Raw genomic sequence first — 6,399 nt, 5'->3', positions numbered from 1 at the left:
CAGAGGCCCCAGAAGGGCATCCTGCTTCGCCTGCCCCACCGTCTCTGCCTGGCAGGCACCTCCACCCCATTCAGGGAGTGTGGGAAGGCCTACTTGACTCTGATTTAGAGGACATTTTCTCCATCATCTGACTTTTGTTATTGTTTTTTGAGACAGGGTTTCTCTGTGTATAGCCCTGGCTGTCCTAGAACTTGCTTGGTAGGCCAGGCTGACCTCGAACACAGATCCGCCCACCCCTGTCGCCCGAGTGAGTGTGCCATTACACCTGGCCGATCCCCAATCCCCATCTCTGATCTCCTCTTTCATTCTCTAGAGCTTGTTTATCGGCGGCACCCTTCCCATCTCTGCAAATGCCTGCTGAACACCTCCCGTGTACCTAGGACTGTGTGAGGTTCCAGGGAAGCAGGGTCTCCCCCAACTGGCAGGGATTGCTCTGTGCCAGGCTTCAGTACCTCCTCTTCCTAGCAGCCTGCTCTGCTTATCTGCTGGTGCAGCAGTGTGCTCGCCCTGATGGCTGAGGACACATTAGCTGGGGATGGCTGGGATGTCATGGGGGAAGCCAGGGAAAAGGAAGGAAGGCCTGGGGAGGGGGGTCCTCGGCCTCAGGAGTGAGCCCACAGGATGGCTGGCTATTGGGAAAGACAGGAAATGCAGTTTTCTTTCTTTCATTTTGAAAGATTTCATTTTAAAGTACGTGTGTGTGTGTGTGTGTGTGTGTGTGTGTGTGTGTGTGTGTGTAGGGAGAGGGTTGTGTACATATTTGGAGACAGAAGATGTGGTCAGGGGAGTCACAGGCGGTCCTGAGCTTCCTGATGTGGATCTGGGAACCAAACTAGAGTCCTCTGTGAGAACAGTAAGGAAACCTCTTTAGCACCTCCCTCCCTCCCTTTGTCCCTCCTTCTTTCTTCTCTTTTCTCTCTCTATTATGGTACATTATTTTATTCTCATTTACTTACTAGACAGAATCTCACTATGTAGCCTTGGCTATCCTGGAACTCATACTGTAGACCAGACTGGTCTTGAACTCACAGAGATCCGCCTGCCCCTGCCCCCTGAGTGTTGGCTTTTCAAGACCCATGCCACCTTGAAGGGCTGCCTTGAGCATGTTTACTTAAACAGAATGATCTCCAACTTCACCCATTGTCTTTCAAACAATGTAATTCCCCCCCCCCAGTAAAACTATGCCATATCTCTGTACCTCTTTCTTTATCCATCCTTCAGCGGAAACATCCAGGCTCTCTTCAGCATCTTGGCTGTGGTGAACCGTGCTGTATGAACCTGGGTGTGCAACCTTTGCAGAATGCTTCAAGCCCTTTAAGGAGGTACCCAGGAGTGATGCAGCTGGGTCTTAATGCAGTTCTGTTCCCAGCTTTTGAAGGATTTCCATATTGCTATACATCTGTTCCACCCTCCCACTGGGTACGTGAGGGGCAGGGCACAGCTCCGGGTTCACATGTGGCTCAGCTGGGGATGTCTGCCTGGGTGGAAGGATCATGTGCCATTTCTAGGTTCGGACTGCCTTTTCCCTCTCCTTTCTGCTGTGTTGATTCTAGTGGCCCAGGGTTGGGGCTGACGAATGGAAAGGGGACCTGTTGTCCATGTCAAACTGCCATTGTCATATGTGCTGCTGTTACATGGAAGGAAGGGACAGGAAGTGTCATCGCCCATCACCTGAACGTCCAATCACCCCTCCCTAATTGGATGCAACACCACCCTAATTGTTTTGGGGCCTTGGGGCTTCCGAGGGGGGCTGGAGTATAGAGAAGAAGGGGACTCAGTGTGCACAGCCGTCATCCATGCGATATAGACTTCCTAAAGTGGCTGCTTCATGGTTCCCTCCCTGGAACTCCTCACCTATGCGCTGTAAGTAAGCCTGATAAACTCAATACTTTCTTAGGGGTAAGATTTGGTGGGATTTGCTTTTGGCTTGTCATTGGAAGCTTGAAAGGAAGCAGATAGACAGACGTTACCTATAGAGAATCCCCCAACCAGTAAGAAATGTCTCCCAACAGGACCTAAATGTCTGCCACTGCATAGAGGAGGGCCGCCTGATTTACATCTTACTGTGGTATAAAAAGAGATTGCTCTGTGTTGCATTTAGCCAGTGAGACGCTGGAGGTGTTTGTTATGACAGTTTGTGTACTCACTAATACAGGTAGAACACACACACACACACACACACACACACACACTTGATTCCTACAGAGGTTCTTTGGCAGGCAGTGTGTGACCCCTGACACCTACAGCTAGCAATAGACCACATGAGGTCTGAGGACCACAATACCAGAGGCTACAATTCTTGACTTATAGTAAACAGATGGGTTGAATGAGCTGGGCGGTGGTGGTGCACGCCTTTAATCCCAGCACTCAGGAGGCACGAGGCAGGCAGACCTTTGTGAGTTTGAGGCCAGCCTCATTGTACAGAGCTAATTCCAGGACAACCAGAAAAATCCTGTTGGGGGTTGGGGAGGGGGGTTGGTGGGGAACCAAAAAATAGGTTGAAAGAGCATGGGTAGCCAGACCAACCCAAGACTTTCTCAGAGGTCCTGATGAAAAGGGAAACAGATTATTAGATCTGTGTTTTTGTCCTGAGTGGACTTGGCAGGGCTGGTCTGCAGCTGGATCCTGCCAGTGTCTTGAAGGTATTAAGGCTGAGGTTTCTGAGGGCTTGACTTTCCCCTCCAGCTGTGGTTCTCAGTCCTAGGGTTGCTGTGTCTGAGGTGTCCTGTGTTCTCTTTGCCAGTACTGCCGGTTTAATTCTCTGCTGACTTTGGACAGCTTCCCATGCAAGCAGTATATAAGATTCTGTAGTTATTAAAAGTTGCTTAGCATAAGTCATCAGCTTAGGTAAAACTGCCTGGTCTCAGCTGTTGTTTTTTGTTTATCTGTCTTTTCTATTTCTCATTTTCTTCCTTCCTCAATTCCTGGTCCTTCCCCTCGACCCTTCCCATCCAGGGCCCTTATTCCCAAGAGTTTGGTCAAATGAACAAAACACACTTGTGAGAGAGCCCTGAACATTGACGGCTGAAATCTCAAAGCTCAGAAGATGGGCAGTTGCCAAACGATTATCCTGAGAATAAACACTTGGGTGGGTGGGCAGGCAGGCCCTGTCCGTGAGTCAGAGGTCAGTGAGTGGTCACTCTGATGCAAGGAGAACGTGATTGGAGATAATCCAACCATGTCAAGGCCAGGCTGACGGGTACAGCCTGAGGCCCAAAAGACCTTATGCCTGTGAAAACTATCAATAGTCAAGACTGAGGCTATAGCTGAGTAGTGGAACCCTTGCCTGGCCTAGCAGGGGAGAACTGGGTTCAGTTCTCAACACTTCAAGTTGGGGTGGAGTGGCCAGCAAATATGTGTAGTATAAATATTGCTGATCATAAGAGGGACTATAATAAGAACCGTCCCCCTCCCCAAATTGGTATTTGTTCTACTTTGCTTTCCATTGCTGTGGTAAAACACCAATTGAACTAACTTGGGGAGGAAAGGGTTTATTTGGCTGCTACTTCTTTTTTTTTTTTTTCACGTTTTTAAATTGTTCAATTTTTATTTATTTATTTATTTATTTTTTTGATTTTTAATATTTTTATTACATATTTTCCTCAATTACATTTCCAATGCTATCCCAAAAGTCCCCCATAGCGCCCCCCACTTCCCTACCCACCCATTCCCATTCTTTTGGCCCTGGCATTCCCCTATATTGGGGCATATAAAGTTTGCAAGTCCAATGGGCCTCTCTTTCCATTGATGGCCGACTAGGCCATCTTTCGATACATATGCAGCTAGAGACNAGAGCTCCNGGGTTCTGGTTAGTACATCATGTTGTTCCAACAATAGGGTTGCAGATCCCTTTAGCTCCTTGGGTACTTTCTCTAGCTTCTCCATTGGGAGCCCTGTGATACATCCAATAGCTGACTGTGAACATCCACTCCTGGGTTTGCTAGGCCCTTGGCTGCTACTTCTATCTCAGTCCATCATGGAGGGAAGTCAGGACAGGAACTCAAGCAGGAGGAGCCTGGAGGCAGGAATTGAAGCAGAGACAATGGAGAGTTGCTACTTGCTGACTTGACTCTCTTGGCTTGCTTGGCCCGCTTTCTGATACAACCTAGGCCCACCTGCCTAAGGGATGCAACGTCCACAGTGGACTGGGCCCTTCCACATCAATCAGTCATCAAGAATATGTCCTCCCCCCAAACATTCCCACAGCTGAGTCTGACGGAGGCAATTCCATGAGACCAGCATAATATTAATCTTACCTTTCTATTTTTATGATTTGGTGTGTTTGATAATATTAAGGCTCCTGGATATAATGACCTCGATACCATGACACTTCTGAGCACACACACTGGTGAGTATTCTTGACTTCAAGGTTCAGTTATATTTTTTCACTTATGCCGGGGAATCATATAGGCAGGTTGAAGAGTTTTGAAGGAGTAAAAGCAGGCGTGGTCATACTTGACTCTGGCTGTCTCTAGCATAGCCACAGGCCGGGAGCCCATTTTAAGCAGAGGTACACAAACAAACCTGCTTGGATAGCTTCCCTGGACCCTTCAGGCCTGTCCTGAGAAACCCGAGACATATTTTAGATTAGCATGGACCTGTGGCCAAACCCTGAAGTCACTCGGCTCAGGCTTGTTAAATCCACCATCCTCACCTTTATGAACAGAACCACAGGCAGGGAAGAGAACGAGGGCTGAGAAGACAATGGCGTGCTGAAACAGAATGGGAAGAGGCCATATCCCTCCCTGTAGCAGCAGTCGCTGGGGGTGGGGGTGGGGGGGCACGTGAACCTCTCAGTCTTCCACACAGGACCAGCTGCCAACACCCACAGCCAATGGGATCCGTGAGCCCTGTTTGCTTGGCTTCATTGACCTGAGCTGACCAGTCACACTTCTGATATGTACTGTAAAAGAACTTTGTTTCTTAACCTTTATTCCATTTGACACTTCTCATGTGCACGTTAAAAGAGCTTTATACTTTTTAAAAATTTATTTTGGGGTTTTCAAGATAGGGTTTCTCTGTGTAACCTTGGCTGTCCTAGAACTACCTCTGTAGAGCAGGCTAGACTCCAACTCAGAGACTTTCCTGCCTCTGCCTCCCAAGTGCTGGGACTAAAGGCCAACACCACTGCCTAGCAAGAAATTTATTTATTTATTTATTTATTTATTTATTTATTTATTTATTTATTTATTTGCCTTTATTCTGTTTAACTACTAGGCTCATTGCCTGTTCTGCCCCTCCACATCCCCATATCAGGGATTAAGTTCAGGGCCTCATGCACACTACCCAAGTACTTTCCCACTGAGCCATGTACCCTGCTCTAAATACTTTACTTTTAAAATATTTTTCATTTTAGGGCTGGAGAGATAGTTCTGTGGTTAAGAGCACTGGCTGCTCTCCCAGAGGTCATGAGTTCAATTCCCATCAACCACATGGTGACTCACAACCATCTTTGTAATGAGATCTGGTGTCATCTTCTGGAGTGTCTGAAGACAGCTAGGGTGTACTCATAAAAAAAAATAAATCTTAAAAAATATATTTTTCCTTTTAAAAAGATTTACTTATTTTATTTTGTGTATCTGAGCATTTGGCTGGATGTATGTTTGAGTGTGTGTGTGTGTGTGTGTGTGAGAGAGAGAGAGAGAGAGAGAGAGAGAGAGAGAGAGAGAGATGCCTTTGGAGCTCAGAGAAGAGAATTAGATCCCCTGGAACTGGAATTATGGGTAGTTGTGAGCCTCAGTTTGTGCTGGGAACGGAACCCAGGTCCTCTACAACACAGAGAAAAAACAAGTGCTCTCAAATGTTAAGTCCTAAACTATTTTATTTAAAAAACAGAATTGCATGGACTGGAAAAATGGCCCAACCATTAAGAGCTTGTATTGCTGTTACAGAAGACCTGAGTTGGGTTTTTAGTACCCATGTCCGGCAGCTCATGACTGCCTGTAACTGCAGCTCCCGGGGTTCTAGTGCCCTCTTCTGGTGGCTGAAGGTATCTGCACTCATGTGCACATGCCCACACACACACATACACACAGACAGAAACACAGAGAGACAGGCATACACATACAGACACACACACACACATACAGATACACACAGAGACACACACAGAGACATACATAGACACATACACAGTGTTAAAAAATAAAATGAAATTTTTAAAAAAAGATTTATTTATTTTATGCATATGAGTACAACATAGCTGTCTTCAGACACACCAGAAGAGGGCATCAGATCCCATTACAGATGGTTGTAAGCTACTATGTGGTTGCTGGGAATTAACTCAGGACCTCTGGAAGAACAATCATCTTTCTTTCTTTCTTTCTTTCTTTCTTTCTTTCTTTCTTTCTTTCTTCCTTCCTTCCTTCCTTCCTTCCTTCCTTCCTTCCTTCCTTTCTT

This window comes from Mus caroli, chromosome 11 (genome assembly GCF_900094665.2).
Source record: "Mus caroli chromosome 11, CAROLI_EIJ_v1.1, whole genome shotgun sequence".
Classification (NCBI taxonomy): domain Eukaryota; kingdom Metazoa; phylum Chordata; class Mammalia; order Rodentia; family Muridae; genus Mus; species Mus caroli.
The sequence above is the reverse complement of the archived record's forward strand: the minus strand, read 5'-3'. Positions refer to the sequence as shown.